Here is a 19,963-nt window from a genome sequence, read left to right as displayed (position 1 = left end):
TCTAGTGGTTCTTGGTTATTAATGTCCTGGAAGATTCAACAGTCTTCAGCGCTATTTCAGCTTCCTCTCCTTCAATACGCACAAGTATCTGGGGGTTTGGTTTTTTTTATTCTAATGATCTACCAAGGGTTTTATAAGCAAAAATAGATTTGCTGCTTGTCAGACGAACACTAGACACCGGCTTTTTTGCTTTGCGCCAGTCTAGCAGTGTAAAGGGCCTGGAGTTGAGTGTCATCTATCCTCGCTAGTAAGCTTTATTTATATTGCCAGATGGGTGCAGAGAAGCCTTCATGTAAAGAGAATCAGTCTTCCCCATGTGTTTTCTGTGGTCTATAATCTCATAAAGATGGACGGTGTTGCAACATTCTTGCGAGTGAAATAACGGGTGTCAAAGAACAACGTAGAAACACATTTTTTTAATGTATTCTAGAAGCTATTTTTAGTCTTTCAAATGAATTTTTAAAATCACAGTAGTGTATTGGCACATACCTACTACCATTTAGCATGATAGACATATTTGTTTGGGAATTAAGGCTCTGATTTTACAAGTTCCTGCTGCTGATCTGTGATAGCCATGTGTGTGTATGCTCTTTATGGGAGTGACCGGGGCTAACTCAGCACATGACCGTGACTGCCTGTCACTTAACAGGCTGTAACCTTTTCCTCAGTCCGTGCTTTACCTTCTAATCCTATTTTCCTGCTCACTTTCTTATGACTTCCTATTTTGTTCCATAGTTAATATATTGAGAAAATGTAAATAACAGTTAAGTGCCACTTTAAGAAGCACTGTAAGCAATAGCTTGGGTACAAATAGCTTGTTTGAACTGCTTATTGTAGCTCTGTATGCAAGTCCAGATGAGAAAGGTACAGTTACATATAAAAACATATGGATCCCAAAAGCTCTTTCGCTTTTTCTTCACTTTCATGTCTGTAGCACACTTAAGGTTCTTTTGGGAGTGTTTTTACAGTGTGACACATTGGTGTATTCTGGGATCGTAGTACGTTATATGAAAGACTGGTAGGGCTTCAGGCTCTTCCAGACAGGAAGGAAAACTCCTGTGGCAAAACACCCTTGTACGGATTTATTCCTGATGCAGTGCATGCAATGTCCCTGGATTCCTCAGATAAATGGATCCCTTCTTCACTGATTTCGCTCTGTAAGGTTGTCTAATGGACAGATCAGGTTAAATCATATTGATTTACTAATTGTATCTCTCCATATTTGATAGGTAGGCTGAGACCTGAACTGGGATCCAGTTTGGATTTGAATTGGGGAATGGCTTAATCCAAGATTATCATTAAAAGCAGAAAAGTGATAACAGCAAAGAGGGGGATAATGGTCAAACCTTTTTGCATCTTTCCAGCTGTGTTTTACTACACAAACAGTAAAAGGAGAGTAGTTTCACCTTTTCTTTCAACTATGGAGGCCTGACTTTAATGTGTCTATTAATGCGTGATGTTTTAATATGCTTTTCTAAGTACTAAATTGTGGCCAAGACTGTGGAGATTGTCTCCAGGTCTAGGCATTTATGAAGGTCGCAGTTCTCCCATCATCAGCTGACTGTCATACTGTTGAAAGTGGCAAGTTACAGCAATAGGGAAAAAAAAATCAAGTATAAGTCAGAAGGGAATCAGGAAAGTTGTTGGAAAAGCAGAATGTTCAGCTACGGAAAATAACTGTCATGCTCTCTTTAAGACGGAGCCTCTGTACTTTGTGCAGGAGAGCTTTCAAATCCTGTGGACATTGTCTTATCTGAGTCAGAACTCAACAACTGAATTGTCATTTCCTGGAAGAAGTGAAAGTCAGAAATAAAAATGAATTGCATAAATGTGACAACCTTGAAGCCTAATAAGCAGACAAAAGAGTGGAAAAGCTTCCCAGAAATATTCCCTGGGGAGAAATAAAGAATTATCTAGTGTGGATAAATAGGTTAAAAGAATATCCACATCTTGGGGTTTGATAAATTTAGGATTGACAGCTTGAATGAGGAAGAGGTAGCCCTAAGCAGAAGCTTGTATTCAGGGCAGGATGTCAACTGAGGGGAAAACAGGCACAAAAGTGAGGCGTATGATTTAATCAAGGAATCTGACAGACTCCCTGATAACTTCTTAGATAAGACACTGGAAATGAGCGAGACAATGTCAATAAACACATTTAATTATCATACTTCGTCCAGGAAGAAAAGATTTATATGGAAATTGAGACCACATTCAAAAAAACTTCCTATCTCCCTTCTGGTGCAGGGTAGAGGATCAAAATATCAAGATGCATGTTGGTATTGAAACATTTTTGCTCAGGAAGAGCTTCAGTGAGTATTGAAAAACCAAACTAGAGAGATGGGTCTCTTCTCTGTGGACTTTATAGCACAGATGATATTGTATGAGTTTGGATATGGATTGCTAATGCAAGTTGAGCTATAAAAGGAAGCAGGTGATGTCAAACCATGACAGAAACCAGATAGGCCCAGTTGGATTTGGGCGTAATTTGGTTTGTGTTCATTGAAGTCTCATAGCTAGATTTATGGAGGCTAAATGGCATGGGAAAGCTTGCACAATGAGTCAACAGTTAATTCAGGATTAGAATATTTCATGGCTTTATTCCATGTCCCTATGGTGTATAATATATTTACTCATATTCTGTTGAAAGAAATGGCTTTTGATACAGGCCTTTATGAATATATGCATCATATTCAGGGATTAAAGCATTAACTTGGAGGTTTCTTTTTGTTTATAGTTATACATAAAGTATGGAAATAAAAAAATTACTATCCCATACAACATTAAACTGTGAGTTAATGACCTTCAGGGTCCACTTTGTAACATCATCATGTAATGCTTTTGGACAAGCTGGTTGGTTACTTTGTGCAGAGAACTGCCAGGGCCTCAGAAACCGACTGTGTAACACACAACAGTTGAAGAAAAACACAGGCAAAAAGGCAGCTCATGGTATCCTCCTGAAAGAACACGAAGAATAGGTTAGATGAGTGCTTTACTGCAGCCTTTCTGAACAGGAAGGGGAATGTGAGCATTCTTAAGTTACATATAAAAATAACGTTAGTTTTTTGTCTGTATTTTTACTTATGGAGGAGGGAGGTTCACCAGTATCTAAGAACTTCCAGAGCTGGCAGATAACTCCGAGCTCTTTGAATACGTTGCTACTCCTGGAACAAGACAGGAACCATCAAGATAATTGTCTGATACAAATCTTTTCTTAGAGTAATAGATTTCGTACTGTCATGATTCCTGAATTACAGCCATATGTACTAGTGAATGATGAAACGTGGAAATGGTAATTCATCATTAACTCTGTGTATATGAAACTAAATTATTCTTTTCAATGCTGTTCTTGTATCTGAGACATGATACATTACATTATGCTGTAATTTATAGACATCGTGGAATCAGCCAGAAAGTTGTATTCTCTTCCAACATGTATAGTTTAATATTTAGGCTTCTCTTCCCTCATTCATTCAGTTTTTATTTAATTGTAATTTATTTCCTTGGGGAAACTTATGCATAGTGGCTTTGTTCCAGAAAAATGGGGTGCAGCTTAATACGGGGATTTTGGATTTGTTTAGAAGTTTTGATGCCAATAGCCTGTGTAGTTTTGGGGAAATCGCTCAGGTTTTCCATATATACTGTAAGAGGGGACAGTTCACTACAATTGTGCCATAGAGGTGCCATGTAATATTTAGAGGTGGGTCGAAGGGTAAGCATGGAGCTTTTTAACTACTTCAGTCAATAATCAGCTTTATCGAAGTTGAGAAGAATGGAGGTTGGAGGGGGAAGGGGAGAGAGAAACCTAAACGTGAAGTAAATTCCCTCCTCCCTCGGTAAAGAAAATCTGTTTTAAAGAGAACATCAAAATTTATAGGTTTGAAAATCTTAATTTGGCTCTCACTGTTTATTAATTTATTTACCTTTCATATGGAATGTGGCTTTTCAGTCTCTTCACATGTAATTCTGGCCGGTGGTGAGGCAATTCCTATAAAACAGGAATAGCTGTTATTGTGGGTGCCCCAAATTCTGCAATCAGAAGGCGGTGGCAGGCCTGGGAAAGATATTCAGGTTAATGGAAGACCACTATGAAAATGATTGTGTGATTTAGCCATGTTTATTGACATTTCTTCATGCTGGCATGCTCTGAGCAAGCTGTAGTCCACACCATGGCAATCAAATAGATGATAAAGATTGTGCACGTTTCAATCCAAGTGATAAGAGCGGATTAAATGAAAATCAGAAACAGGCTCTGTATTACAATTTAAATGCTAGAGGAGGGGCAGGGTGAGTATTAATGCTCAAGAAATGAGCCTTTTTAATTGACTTTTCTGGAAAAAGCTTTCTGGTTTCAGAAAAGTTTCCCCAGCTTGCTGTCCATTTCCAATGTTTTTTTTTCTCACTACATCTGTAAAGCATAGAAGTGCTGTATTGTTTTATCTCCCAGGGAAGATATCCTTTCTTCTAGTTGTAACCCTACCTCTAGATGACTTCAGAGTTCAGATTCCTGGAGGTGTAGTGGATATATGGCAATCCAGGCCATAATTTACAATAAACCATTTTCTGACACCACTAGCATGACTTAATGCTGGAAGCATGTTGTTGGAGAGGCTGCCCCACACTGCCATGGTGAGGGAGACTTACTGGGTCATGGTAAATATTCTATTATTTATCCTGTTGTGGTTATTTCATACGCTGCCACAGACACTTTCTCAACTTGTGTTTCTGCCTGGACACGTTTTCTGATATTCCTCCTGGAATAGGCAGATGTTCCTAATGGACAAAAAATTCAGTGTTTGCAGCATACACTGGCTAGTTTTAATATCAATAAATACTGAAGAAGCTTTTCATTTCTCAAGGACAGGGTTCAAATCCTGAGCACAAAGTTTTAAGTGAGTAGAAATAGAGGGAAAAAAATGCCCATCTTCATATTTTTCTATATAAAAGAATGATTGGTCAAGAATGTTTCTGTATCTCTTGACCTTTGCTGTATTTTTGGGTGGAACAGTTGCTTATTTTCACACAAAAATCAGTAATTTTGAAAGTGCACTTGTGTCATCATGAAACAGGTCAGTAAAATATACTGCATTAACCTGCAAAGCCAGCAAATACTTTCAGCTTCAAGACAAGTGAAGCTGTGCAAAGCAACAGTACCTGCATGCCTTCTTGTTGAAGAGCATCTTTGGGGCATTTATGATCTTTAATCTTTTTGCTCTGCATCTTCTGTAAATTTTGGACAGGTCACATAACCAGCCTGTGATTCACCTTCTGCATTTAAGGGTTTAATGATACAGGAGTAAGTGGTTTACTTTAGTGGTACATGCAAAGTCCCACTTGTAAGATTTAATCCAGGGATGGCTTGGAAGCCTTCAGAAGGCTGGAAGTGCCACCCATTACTATGAAATGTTTCAATATCATTTTTAAGCTGTCTGCTTAGACAATCGATGAACAAAAACCAGCAAGAATTACTATCCCCCAGTCACTACCAGGCATCTTTTGGAATGGCAAGAAAAATGCCAAGGAAGGACCCTGAAAGATGAAACTTTTGAATTTGCTCTGTGCATCACACCATATTGCAGATACTTTTGTGGGGGAGAATGTACTTTAAAATATGTGTTTTACACATGGTGTTTTAATACAATTGCTTAAGAAGTACATAGCATGAGCAGACCCCTCTCAGGAGATCTCTTTTGGCATAGTGAAAAAGCCCTGTTCTAGCATTACAGAATCCCTACAGATAAATTTGAAATCTGTGTCCCTTTCAGTGTTTTGACAGACAACAACTGAATTAATGTGAATGAAAGGAATCTTGAGGGTAGAAACTGGAGGAGAGGGGACTACTTTCACTTGAGGGATGTATTCTATACAAGCCTGTGCCTGATGATACTCAGCTTCATTTCAGTGTTCATCATAGCTAATCCTTAGTACAAATGAATATCTGCACTTCTAAACAATCAAAGGTTAAAGACCATTCATGTGATCTCATTATACTATGCTGATTGCAGTGCATCAGAGTAATTTATAACCTTAGTTCATAAAGTTGGAATTTCAGTAAATGAAATCCTTTTCAAAGGTTAAATATTTATGTCCTTATTTTCTGTCTGAAACAGTCTACAGCTATGAACATGCACTAACTAATGAACTATCACAGCCATCTTCAAGAAGATAAATAAAAGTTTTGAGTTGGTATACTGGCCCCCTTAGCTGCTCCTTGCTTAAACTGCTTCCTACTGCTCCTGTTTGGATTTTTCAAAACAGATCAATGTTGTGGCAAAGACTTCAAACCATTCGATGTACATAGACGGGCTTAGCCTCAACTGAGTGTGTAAAACAGTAGTAGTAATAATAATGCTATCCTTTATCTGCTCTCCTTCTACTGAGCTCAAAGAGCCAATACAGTTTACCCTCAAAGGACAGTAGTACAATTAATCCTTTCAGCCTTTTCAGTTCATAGCCCAGGGATGGCTGTGTTGTGCTCCCAGAAAAGGTAGGTGGGAGATCCTGTGCTGTCATTCTTTCATCCACCAATTGCCACCAGTTTCGATCCAGCAGCCTTTGTTTCATTGTTTTGTGGACTTGCAGTTCTCCCATTTATCCCGTATGGTAGGAACACAGTTCTCTGAGGTTACTGAGAGTGTTTTCTGTTTAAAATACATTGCAAGCTAAGTTGCACATTCATTATCTTGAAATACATATAAAACTACAGGCCTAAGTACCCTGTTAAATACTGTCCTGTGAGCAGATACAGGGGAAAAATTGGATGAACTTGTCTATTGCTGATTATGCTGATTTCTGATTAAAAAATGTACAAAATAATACTTAAAACTCAACATAAAAAATGCAATAAAGTAGAAAAGCATTAGTATTCAAAAGGCATTCAAAGCATTCTGCAGTTACGTGTCACAGACATATTTATGCTCTGGTTTACTTATGTTTTTTTTGTCTCATAGTGAATATTTTTAAGCAGTAAGTAGTGGATATTAGCATGGTTAAGTTCTCTGTCATATTTATGCTTGAAAGCCAAGTCTTATTATTAATTACATGTCAAACTTGGAAGGTCTGTCTCTGAAAACGCAGAGGTAAAACCCCCAGCAAATACAGCCTCCTCTAAACCAATCCAGCTGCTTTCCAAGATCACTGATACTTCCTTCAGGTTAGTCTCCGAGATCAGGGTTTTTTCAGTATCTAGGACTTGTATCTACTTTTCCAACCATTCTGTGATCTCAAAGTCCCAAGTGGAAAAACATGGTGAAACTTTCAAAGTCACTGAGATTTTTCACTTGTATCCCCATAGCTACCCCTCATGTAAATCTGTGCAGAGTAAAGACTTTCAGTTAGGATGACACATATATATATATGTATATACACACACGCACACACACACACTGCTTGGGTAGACGTAAGTCCTGGTTATGGATGTAAAAATAGTTTTCTGAAGCGTATATATGAACGAGCTCTTGCTGTCAGAAATCCCTCATTTGGAGAGAATTTGGTTCTGGAGGTGTTGGACTGCGTTGACGTGTGCTGGTGATGTATCCAGTTGTCTGCTTCCATGGCAATTGCGACTACCTCGGGCATTAGTGGAAGTGAGAACCGAAGTGACCTCCCTCCCAGTATTTCTTTCAAGCTGCCTTTCTCTCCCCCAAAGGCCCTATAGCTTTTGACCACTTCAAGCAGATCACATTCCATCTTTTAGGAATAGCTTAGTGTGTGGAGATGTGATGTAAGTGTAACTTCTTTTTGCACCTTTTTTCCTGAGGCTCCTTATTACAAGAGTAAGGTGTGCAGTGAAAGATAAATACTGCAACTTTGATTTGTCATTAGAAAAGTGCAGAAGAGATCAAAGATGTTGCTAAAACTTAATTTCCCCATAGGAACCAGAAATTTGTTAAATGATGTACCTAGGTGATGCCAGAAGGATGGTATGTCCCAGGCTCCAGAAAGGGAGAAAAAAAAACAGTATAATACTCATTGTCAATCCTGAAACAATATTCATCCCTAAGCCTACTGCTAGAGTCTCTGGGTAACAACTTTACAGTCATAACAAGCTTTGAATCCCCTTCCCCTCCCCTGCAGAATTATAGATTGGTGAGCCAGGAGAGATGATTACAATTATCCACCTAGCATGAGGCGGTAATTTCATCAAATTGTGAAATTCACTGTACCCAGGCCATAATGTCTATATAGGAAGACATCCAATCTCAATGTCAATTGCATGGGACAGAAATAATTCCTGGGGTTTTGTGTGGGCAGGGTATAAGAGTAGCATCAGTCATGCACTTGGTGTGGGACTGACCCACAGTCTTTCCAACTCCTTCAGAAAAGTACTAATCCATATTGAAATATATATATTTTTTTTAGGGACTGTTTTACTAGTTTTTTGAATTTGAGTCTGAAAATTATGGACGAATAATGATCTCCCAATTGCCCTTCCCAATCCTGATACAGCCAAAGAAGTTAATAAGCCACCTCTATAGCCCCCCTCCCTTCTCTGTACAGACATTTTTTACCACATGGGTGAACACAAAGAAATAATCAGATAAGAGATTTTTCTTCTAAATTAGGCCTCTTGTTTGTAAACTGAAAGAGTGCTAATGCAGTTCAAACTCAGCTGTGTACCACATACGCACACTCAGCCCAGGAGTATTATAAAGAGTGGGAGAATAGGAGGTTTTGTTCTATTCTTCGGTCTCTTTCTATATGAGAGGGCCATTCATTCAATCCCTATGCTTCTCTCTCTCTCTCTATTTCTCTCCATAATGCCAGCATTAGCTGCAAGCTGCTAGCTGTAAAAGTGCTTTGATGTTGACCTCTCACTGCCATTGACAGACCCTCATTGGTGGGTGAGTAGCAGAGCAATAAGGGCATGTGTGGGAGAAAAGAGGATGAAAGCCTGGACAGCTAGGAAGGGATAATATGAACAGATTCCTGCCTGTTCACTTAGTTTCTTTTTTTTTTTTAAACTGGGTCTTCTGATTACAGAGGTTATGAACCAGTAAAACTTCAGAAATGACCACTGAAAGCCTGCTGTACATGAAGAATCAGATAATTGTTCCAGCTCTTGCCTTGTAAAATTAAATCAAGCCATGAACTAAGCAAGAACGCGTAGGGGAGTTGAAAACATTTTCCTGTTTAAGGCAATGAAATAGTGGGGGTTTGTCTGGTACATACAGTAATACTGCAAGGGCAAGTAGCGTGTAAAATGGCATGTAGGGGTGACAGGAGAGTTGCCTACTAATTATGTTGATTATTGTTTCTTATCTTATGCCAAATTCTAAAGCATAAGTCTTAGATCCTTTTTAAAGGATCCAAACAGAAAGGTGCACTAAGAGGTTGAAAGAACTTAAAGAGGTTTCTGCCCCAGGGAGCACGTGTATGTATACACATGCATGTATGCACATAAAAAGCTCCCTATTGCTCCCCACGGTGTTCTTGCATATACTATAAGTGCTTCTATATTCAAATCCCAGTGGGGCCCCTGGCCCAAAAGCGGTTTTGCACCCTCCAAAAAGAGCTGGGAGATGGAAGGTAGATGAGGACCATGGGCCAGCTGTTTTGTGAAAGCGTAGCCAGCTAAGCTGGGAAACTGGAAAGCGTTATTGCTGCCTGTGCCCTATTGAGGCAGGATGTCTCCAGCCACTTCACCTCTGCACTCTCCCTTCACCTCTGTGAAAGCTCTCCTTGTCATACTAATAATTAAACCCTAAGGCTCTAACTTGAAATGGCCAAAAGGCTCTGTAAGGCCAATGGAGGGAACAGGAGGGAGGGAAAGTTCACACAAATTTGTATTAGCAACCTTGGTTTTAGTTGCAATCTGAAGGGCCAACTACTGCAATAAAGCTGCATGCCTGACGGCTCCCATGGCCTGCGCTCTGTAGAGTAGCATCTGATCTTCTGCTTGTGTGGGACATGAAAGAATCTGTTCCACCTCCTTTCAGACCCTGCAATTACTCCCTGTGGGCAGCATTAGGCCATCAGAGTTGCTTAAACCATCCTAGGTGAGCTGTAGATCGTGGGTTCAGACCTGGCCTCTTGCCACTTGCTGTTATGTGGTGTGAAACAAAATGGAACAAAATGGCTGGAACAAAAGGAATCTGTTGTTGGAAAAACAGGGGAATGGATGAAACAGGTGCCCGTGTTACAAACTGCCTCGCAATAGCATTCATTAGCGAGCATGTCAGCAAGCTCAGCATTCAGATAATACTCTTGTTACAAACACTTGAATAAGAAAGAAGCCATCACTGGACTGAATTTATTCTTTAAAAATTATAAGGCATTCAGCACACACTTTTGGTGCAGAGACTCTTCACACATTAATCCACTAGAAAGAAAGAAATCTTTCACTGAATGATTAAAAATGTTCACATTTTGGAGGGGACAAACTTCTACAGCACTTTTTGCCTTGCCGTCTGCATTTGCTATCAGGGAACTAATTCTCCAGTCAATTTCACAGATGGTTTCCTGTCATTACTATACAATTGTATTTATTTGATAATAATTTTATAGGACTTTTTCTAGAGTGATTTGGAATTACATGTTCAGCTTGTAGCAGTTTTTGAAAGGTGTGTGAAAACTGCACTCAGTCAAAACTTCCTTGCCTAAACTTTTAAAATAGAAAATGCATTTCAGTTGAAGCAAGAAATCTTGCTAGAAGTGTCTTGGTTAAAGTTTTTCAATGCATTTTTCTCTGTGCAAAGGGAAGTGTATATAACCCTCTCTGTTCTGTCACTTTACCTTTTGCTCTTTTCAACTGATTTGAAATAAAGACTATTTTCCCCTTTCCAACAAGAAATGAAATAGGACTTCACTAGTTTTTAAAAAAGGTACCATTTTTTAACTTGAAAGGAGACTGTGGCATATATTTTAAATTTTATACCTTCTTTTACTTTTTTTAAGGTAGCCATGATGAACTTAAAGACTTTGTCAGACACTGCAGAAAACTGTTTTTTTTTTTTTTGGGCAAGTTGAAATTCCACCCAAAAGAGAGTATATGTGTCCTGTTTCTATTACTCTTCCTGGAAAGGTTCCTTCTGACATCAAGTTCTTGATGAATGTTTTCCTTTAAAATGAGACGGTCCAGTCTCTGCCAAGGCACTGTGGTGCTCCTAAACTACCTGAGATCACAAACCTTTGCTGGTTGGTGGGGCTCCACTGAGCACAGTGTCATTGGAGCAAGCAAGGGTTTCTTGTATGGTCATTAAGGAAAACAGGTCTTCATGGGGCACAGGCTCCATTCTGTGACTTCCGAGAGGAGGTTTGAATCTGAATTATCTCCTTGAGGGCTATGTTACAGAAGCCTGGGGAGCTGTGAACATTAGGTCCCTTCTCCAGCATTTTCAGTTAACAAAGCCTTGGGGGATCTGGATAGGTAGTTGGAGTCTCCATTCAAGAGGATTAAACACATATCTCTGCCAGAGGTATGGCAGCTGTTTTGGTAGATATTTTGTATTCTGCCTGTCTGTGGGCTGCTGGAATCCTTACTGTTCCCTGATGTATCATTTCACTCCACTGAAAATCACAAGTGATAACTCAGGAGGCAGTAAAATTACAGGGGTCACAGAGTACCCCCAGTATGCTTGAAATCAGGTCACCAACCTCACTCAGCTGGCCCTCTTGCTGATACCTCCCCTTTTCTCCTCTCCCCTGTTCTCTGTGCCTCGATTGTTTTTAAGAAGAGCCAACTCTCCAGGACCTATAAATACAAGAGGATGTGGACAATGGATAGTACTGGAGAGAATACGTGTCTGCTGCCCTTTGGTCTGCTATGGCCATGTGTCTGGCACAGCTGGTGACACCCTGTACTCCATCATGCTTTATAGTCTTCCACCACTGCACAGAATGGAGTCCTGCCCGAGAGCAAGTCCTGCTTCAAAAGGAAACTCAATAAATATGTAATTGTGAGCCGGTGTGACTGTTACTGGCTCCCAAATGGTTTGATGGAGCATGTCAACATTGGTACTTTGCAATTTTATAGTATAAGCTGAGCGTGAAAAATGGAGTGAGTGAGGGAGAGAAGAGGAAAGGGATATGGATGCAAAAGGCAGAAAGTTTTGAAGTCCCAATTTTCTCATGGTGTTCACAGATGAGCTGTGAGTGGTGGAATGAACTGAATCAGTCTTTCAAATTCAAGTTTTCTCCCAAGACCAGTGCAATCAAGACTCAACAGAATTTGTGGGAACTCAGAATATTGCAGGGGTATTTGCTTGAGCACAGTGTTATCCTTGAATTTTCTCCTACTCTGTACAGGAAATTAAGAACTCCAAATTGAAGGGTACTGGGTGAATACCCAAAGCATCCATTGAAGATTTCCAACATACCAGTTACTTCATTGAATTCTTCTTCAAGTAAATGCCCCCTTTAGATGGTCTTTCTGTTACCCGATCTTTTGTTTGAGCTTATGCAGCTTCAATTTTTGCTGATTTTTATTTTTAATAACAATTCCCTGGAAAATGCTAAGCTGGACTTGTTAGGTTTTGATAAATTGGAGTACTGGTACAGGTATTAGGGACCTGCTGTACCAAGTGTTTCTGCTCTTGGGACCTCTTCTTCCTCTTTCAGAAGTACTGTTCATTCTTCACTGAGACAAACTGTGGCTCTGAAAAAGTCCAGTTTCACCGAGGGGTTTTGGTGTAGTTTAATTATGTCAAAGCAAGAAAACAGTGATGGGTTTTTTTCCCTAAAAGCTGCCAAAGAAAAAAAATTGGAGGTGTGAACCTTTCTGTTCCTCCTCATTCCAGGCATCCTTGTTCCTGCTAGTTCTTTGCAGGAGCTCAGAGATCACTCTGCTTTGCTCATAAACCAGAAACAGTCTTCCTGCCTTGCAGTGGAGGGAAGACCTGTTCTAAATCAGTAAGGCACTGAATGCATTTCAGTTGGCTGCTCAGTAGGATGGGGGCAAGGAACTGAGGAAACCACCTACAGATGAGGCAGTTGTGTGAGTCATGAGAAGAGAGAAACGTTCAGCACTTCTCAGGAGGTTTTTCCCAGTTGTAGAGCAGAAGCTGAGCTCATAAGTAAAACTCCCAGAAAATATGAAGCTTTGTTAGTGCATGGACAGCCATGAGGAGGCCAAGACCCAGTGTTTGCTTCTAAGGGGTGCTCATTTTACCCAGGGAGCAGGAAAGCTTTCTTGCAACGGATGTTATTGTGCAGAGCTCCTCAAGGCAGGTTTGTTCCCTTGACTTTTAATATTCCAGTTTTTCTCTGTTTGTGCTAGAAAATATGACTTAGGTTTCATTTTATAAAAATAATAAAGCCAGAAAAGTTTAAACTCAGATTTGGCCTCTTTGCTTTCTAAAAGAGAGCAATAGACATTTTCAAAGGACCAATTCCAAAGCTTTATTATACTACTACAAGGCCTGTAGGAGGGAAGAGTGTTATGCCCAACTCGTAATGCAGACAGAGAAAGATGGATTTTTAAATTATCTACCTTTGCTTTGCAACGTGAACATTTCAGGGCAATTATCCTGAGATAATGCCTACAAATTGCTGAAGACTTTGGGTTTATAATTGCTCGTGTTCATTTAAGGTTCCCAGCAGACTAGCCCAGGAAAATCACTGCCAGTCAAGCCAAGGTTGATGGTATACGGTAACTGAGTTTTTCTTAGAAGACAGACAGACAAGCAAATCAGTTTTCTTTAAGAGCAATAATTCTAACTAATTGTTTGGTTTCATTGTGTTTCCATAGCAGGAGCTGCAGTGCTTGGCAAGGCAGAACAGTGACACTTCCCATCCAAGGCACATCCATGTAAATGGGCAAAATGAATCCAACTGCATGAGGTTATTCTCGTACAGCAGTAAGTAGTCAGCAGCACTATACAGCATAGCCCTACATTTCCTTATTTACACACCAGTAGCCATTCCAGCTACCTTAAAAGTGAATCAAGATTTTACAGGGAGATAATGTTATCATGTCAATGCAGAAAGAAATAAGTGTAGCTGCCTGCTATGTCTGTCATTAAAGAACACTCCTTAATGTAATATTTAGCTGAGGTTTCAAATCGGCAAGAACATTCGTAATAGGGAACACCATTTCAAAGCAGGAGTGTGTTCATATACTCAGATAATTTGACTACAATTATATATACCTATTACCTATTTGTATATTCATATACCTATTTGTATACACATATATATTGTGTATGTAGCCTTACTGCCCACTAATTTTGTTGCGAAGCTCTGATAGCATTCCTATTACAGACATCCAGCACTGGCCTCAGGCATCCATTAGACAACAGAAGATTCATTTCATCATTATTATTTGCTAAGCACAAGCAGCATTGGCCAGTTTAGGTGTCTAAACTCCAGCAGTGTAAAATCTCCCCTTCTGTCCCTCCAACTGTTGCTGTTAGAGCAGCTGAATAACTGATTTTTCTCATCCAGTAACTAAGATTAAAGAAAAGAAATTATAAAATGAGATTTAGCTGACACTTCTGATATTTGGGGGAGAAAAAAAGATATATCACACAAGAATCAACCCTCCCCCTCTAAAGTGCATTGGGTTATCAGAAATATTTTGCTTGACCTATATCAAAAATGCTTGGTTTTTTCATTTTATTTTTTAATGTGCTTCAGCAATATTTGAACTGAAAATATTGTGTAGAGAGAAATAGCAAAGTAGATGGGTAAAAATGTTGAAAGTGTGTCTAGACTTTTCTGAGCATTTTTGCTGTTTCGGAGGTTTTATTAGAATTTACACGTAGCAGTGGTCAGTTTGAAGTGAGGTTTTTCAGTGAAGAAACTAATTTCCTGAAAAGTTCCATCTAGGATTAAGAAGCAGGTAACATGCCCTGCCGCAGCACTGAAAATATCATTAGTACCCTGCTCGGGGACTAAGTGGTAGTTGCTAAATTATTCCATTTTTAATGGCTTATTTATTATAATGTTGGGGAAAGTTTTTATGCCTTTATGAAGTTGAGGGTATAATATGCTGTAGCTGGGTATGATACAGTCAATACTTATCCTTCCAGCTGGGAAAAATCTCTGCTGCTTCTGAGTTGCTCCTTCCCAGCTCTTCATTTCCTGCAAACTTGCAAAAATGATTTTCTGGGTGAGCATTCAAATGATTCTACCTTGTCTCCTCTTGCAATGTCTCCTAATGGCTTTGGTTTCGTTTAGTTTTCTCTTTTTTTCTATCTGGCCTTTTGCAAATTCTGCTTTTTTTTTGGTATATGAAGCACAAAGATTTGAGTCCCAGACGCTGCCAGGTTATTTTACAATTTTATTCATATTTCCTTTCTCATGGAAATAAGTCTGTAAAAACCGGAACTGTTTCCAGTGGTCTGTATGGTACTAATAGCTGATTTATGTCATAGACAATGAAATTTTGAACTTCTAATAGATTGATGTGAAGATGTATTTCCAGTGAAAACCAAAGAGCACGTATTACTGCTGGCAAGTGGGCTCTTAGAATGAAGAAAAATCAATTCTTTTAGCCATAGTTCTCAGCTGAAAGTATCTTTCCCTAAAACAGATTCAAGATATGACGTACATATGAACTGAATTTTTTCTTATGCTTTTGAGATACTTACTTCGTTACCTCTTATCTCCAGAAGTTTCTTCTCATATCGTGAAGTCTCCTCTTCACTGGTGTCATCCTTTTGGATGGCAAAGTCTCATCTCTTCCCATCTTCCTGGCCCTTAAAGGGACAATACAAAAGGCTACTTGTAAATCTAACAACATGTTCCTGGAATATCAAATCCGCTTTGCTGTCCGTGACCACCATGTCATGTTACGTTGTAGCATTCATAATCTGAACACGTATCTTAATACTAAAGAGCATGCAGAAAGTTTTTTGTTTGGGGGTGTTTTTCCCCTCTTCTACGCTGGAAGGTCATTTCAGGAATGTGTACTCCAGTGGTGAGAAACATCTTGTAATTCCCACATTATGTGAACTCAAAGCCAGTTTATAGCCATTTCTTCCTGGGTTACCCCCTACGTGTATATATCCTTATACAGCTGTTGTGGACATCCCCTGTTCCTGAATTGTATCTGTGTCCCTTTAAGCCATCTTTTCGGTAGACTGAACAAGCAGACTCTTTTAGTTCCCTCTTAGAAATTCTCCAGTTACTTGATCATTGTAATAGTCCTCTTTGCACCCTCTGCTCCAATTTGCATGCATCCTTCTTGAGCATGGGTAACTAGAATTTATGCTGTATTTCAGATAATGTCTCACCAGTGCTTTGTGTAGTAGCATTAATATTTTCCTCTCGTCATTAGCACTATTACAGGTGATGAATCCGAGGATTGCATCTGCCTTTTCAGTTGCATTATATTATGGCACATATTTATCCTGTAATCAACTAGCAAGCCCAGGTCTTTCTCCTCCTTTGTCATTCCCAACAGCTTCTAGCAGAAATTCTTATTATTAGTCCTTCAGTGCATGACCTTGCATTTTGTACTGTTCAATTTCATCCCATTTCTATTACTTCTGTCCTCAAGGTCATCCAATTCTTCCTGTATGATATTGCGATTTTCGTTTGTGTTGATGGTGCCTCCCAACTTTGTACAATCTGCAAATTTCATCAGAACGCTCTTACTTTTTGTGCCAAGTTTATTAATGAACCGTTAAATGAGATCACTCCAAAGACTGATCTTTGAGGAACTCCCCTAATATCTTCCCTCCAGCCCCATATTTCCCCCTGAAGCATATTACATCTTCGCTTCTCCTGTCACCAACCCAGACCTTAGAGTTCTGACTAATTCTCTGTTTCCCCCAGAGAACTCAGTAGTTCCCAAGAGGCATCTGCTGAACTACTTTAATGAAGACTGGAGACATTTTAAGAATTTTAATTTAAAAACTAACTTTTATCAAAGCCCCTCTCAGGATAGCCTGGCACAGTGCAGCTTCAGGAAGCCCATATGGTAAATGTCTGCCCTTTACTCCTTTTGATTCTTTCTTCAAATTTGTTCTAAAATCTGGTAAGCTATTAAAGACTGACTGACAGGTCTTCCCTAAATCCCCTTTATCTACTCTAAGAAAATGATACTATAAGGTATAAGAAGTGGGTATAAAGGGGGTAGGTACTGCTATTCCCTCCCCATGTTTTAGTGCACCACTTTGCTGGCTCTGTTAGCTACTGACAGTTGCTATTGGGGCTGCATTTTCACGTGTTTGTTCTCAACTAGAGATCATCCAGTCTTCTGGCCGAAATGCCCTGACATTTCAATTTCGTTTCCTGTTTAGATGTAGGTATATTTCTGAATGACAGTGTCATTTCCTAATGTTTGACATTGCCACTCTGAAGAGACAAGCAAGGTGTTCATACAGGTTTGTGAAATTTTCTGCCCTCTCAACCCATCTTTTCCCCATACCAAGTTTCATTCTGTCTTTTTCTTTCCATTCACTGAAATCATGTTGTGATTCGTTAATTTCCTTTCCAAAGTCCAACACTATTTTTCTGAAGTTCCCATTTCTCCCATGTTTCACAGCATCCTTATGAACTATGAATCCCTCTAGAATTCCAGGGTTTTGTGACACAGTCAAATCTGGCTCCTCGTTAGCCTGTCAGTGCAGAAGAAAATGCATCAGCTGTGTGCACACACAGGATGCATTAGGAAACACAAGAGATCAGAGCTCCACAAGGCTCACCATGACATTTAACAAATCCTGATGAACATGCTCTCAAGGTTTTTTGACTCTTCTTTTTCTTCATTTTCTTGCTCACAGCTGCTTGGAGGATTTTATGAGCTTTCTCATCATGTCTGTATCTTTCTCTGGAGGAAGGTCCTGCTGTGGGAGTCAAAACAGTGCCTTTCACCTAGATCGTTTTCAAGCTGTGTCAAACTTCCCTCTGTATTTTACCTGGGGTATTCCCACTATGTGTAGAAGTATGTGGAGTTCAATCTGTGGTTCAGATGAAGCAACATTCACAGAACACGAGTTTGATAAGCACAAACTGAGCACCTTGCTGGCCTGGCTGAATAGTTCAGCAAGGTGTAGGTTGTATTAAAGTTTTATTTCACCTCTGGGAAGATACATTTGGCTGATGGCAGCCAGCTGTTGTGATCTGTGGTGGTGTGCACCAAACATCTGAGGGGCACCTTGAAAATGAGTTTTTCATCATTCTCATCTCAACCTCCAGAATTACTTTGTAAGCAGAGAAGAGCCCAGTGTTTGCTTTTTATGTGCTGGACTCTCCTGCTCAATATAGCGTATGCTGTTTGATAATTATTCTCTTTTTCTCATGCTCTCTCTTTCCTGCTCTTGTTTATCCTCTCCTGTGTTTTACTCTTCTGATGGCTAGATCTCATGTATTACATCTCTTCAGCCCCAGCATGCTGGGTTTGATGTTCCTTTGCTATGTAGGATTATACATTTATAATAGACCTTTCCAGACCCTATGAAGAAGGAATATGTTTGATAGAATGAGGAAAACAGCATCATGATTTAGAATCAAGATTTCCTTTATGCTGGGAAGTTTTAAAGCCTTGCCCTCATACTCTTCCCTTTCTTTGGCCCGAGTTGCTGCTTTCAATATCGGAAACACTTAACTGTCTCCTTTGCTTATGCCACTGCTGCTGGTGTGAAGTGAGCATGGTATATAGCATTGGGACACCACAAGGTGTGGTGATGTGGCAGCCCTGGAATGTGTTACTATGGTTGTTTTCTAGCTCCACATCAGGGGACATCTTGAAAAAAGGCATTGGCCAGCAAAGCTCACATGCAAGGGCAGTCTGGCTGAAATCACTGGTGCAGTTGTGGGAATGGGGTTTGGAGAGCTCTCTTCCAAAGAGGCCTCAGGTCCCATTCCAAGGTAAAAATCAAATCTGGTTTGCTTTAATAGAGTTGTATTATGCTGCAGTGAATTCTGGGCTTCTGTTTAAATTACTAGGACAGCAGAAAGGATAGATGGGGCAAATTAATGAAAAGAAGATAGGAAAATGCCTAAGATATCAGTGAGTGGAGAAAAGAAGGGCTCTGCCATCAAAACCTTCCCCAGTGAAAAGACCCAGCAGGATACAGTGACTAAATGTATTCGCCACAGCACTGATAGTTAAAGAAAAGTTACTTTCATTCACCAGAAGTGGAAAAAGATATCTGAAAAGGCCCTTATCCTTTTTATTCCCTTAGTTCTTGTCAACAAAGTGAAGTTCTGAATGGCGAGGGGGGGAAATCATGTCCCTGCATTTCCAGCCTGTGCAGCCTGACTGCCGTGTTGCTGTACATGGTGGGGAAATGATCACTGCCCCCAAAGAGTGATAACAACCCGAGCAGTAAAATGGTGACGCTGTCAGTGGAAAGCTGTATTTTGATAGTGCGTTTCCTGCATTTCATTTCCTGTGTGAAGGCCATGGAGATTTTCTTTTTTTTGGTATGTGAGTGATTCAGAGGCTGTAATATTCATCAAGGTACTTGAATAGGAAAGGGGAATTGCCATCAGAAGACTGTGCTTCCTTTCCTTGTGCAGAGTCCAGAGTGACTTCTGGGACTGAGTCCTGTCCTTTCCCATAGCAGGCAGTTAGTGTCATCTTGCTGTCACTAAAATCCTAGCGTGCTCCAACTTACAAACTCTGGAAAGATATTTATAGTCGCATAGTTAAAATGTCACATAGTCACATGTAGCAAAATGTCTCAAGGAAAGAATTGTTTAGAGAACTGGAATGGTCCAGCAGCATCCCACCCTCCATACACTGCTAGCAGACCCCTATAGGTGTTGTTCCAGAGGCTCTTGGATCACAAGTATCTTAATCTTGATCCTTGGTCGTGCCTTGGTCTTTATTTCTTGCATTACCATGGAATATATCCACAGTATTCTATGTGGATATTCACAAACTAGAGAATTTTGCTGTAATCCCTAGGGTGTTTTATCACCAGATTGCTAGGGTGATTTGTGTTTTAAGAACTCTGCTCCCCGAAACATCTCTTTTTGTATGCTTTGCATTGTAATACCACGTGTGACACTCTGCATTGCACTTATCTGTGTCTTAGACAAGAGAGCTTCTTCTCATCTTCTTTCATGGATG

General features: G+C 39.8%; 1 long non-coding RNA gene across 1 annotated transcript in view; it reads left to right on the top strand.

The window, feature by feature from the left end:
• Positions 1-13,913, top strand: part of LOC133265837 (uncharacterized) — a 40,147-nt gene extending 26,234 nt beyond the window's left edge. The window contains exon 3 of the long non-coding RNA XR_009742133.1: positions 13,685-13,913. This is a non-coding gene — a long non-coding RNA (uncharacterized LOC133265837). The remainder of the gene's footprint in view (positions 1-13,684) is intronic.
• The last annotated feature ends 6,050 nt before the right edge of the window (positions 13,914-19,963 follow it).

Source organism: Pezoporus flaviventris, unplaced genomic scaffold, assembly GCF_033815535.1.
Source record: "Pezoporus flaviventris isolate CSIRO_AGI_PZ_B2104156 unplaced genomic scaffold, CSIRO_AGI_Pfla_v1 ptg000006l, whole genome shotgun sequence".
Lineage (NCBI taxonomy): Eukaryota > Metazoa > Chordata > Aves > Psittaciformes > Psittacidae > Pezoporus > Pezoporus flaviventris.
The sequence above is the reverse complement of the archived record's forward strand: the minus strand, read 5'-3'. Positions and strand labels throughout refer to the sequence as shown.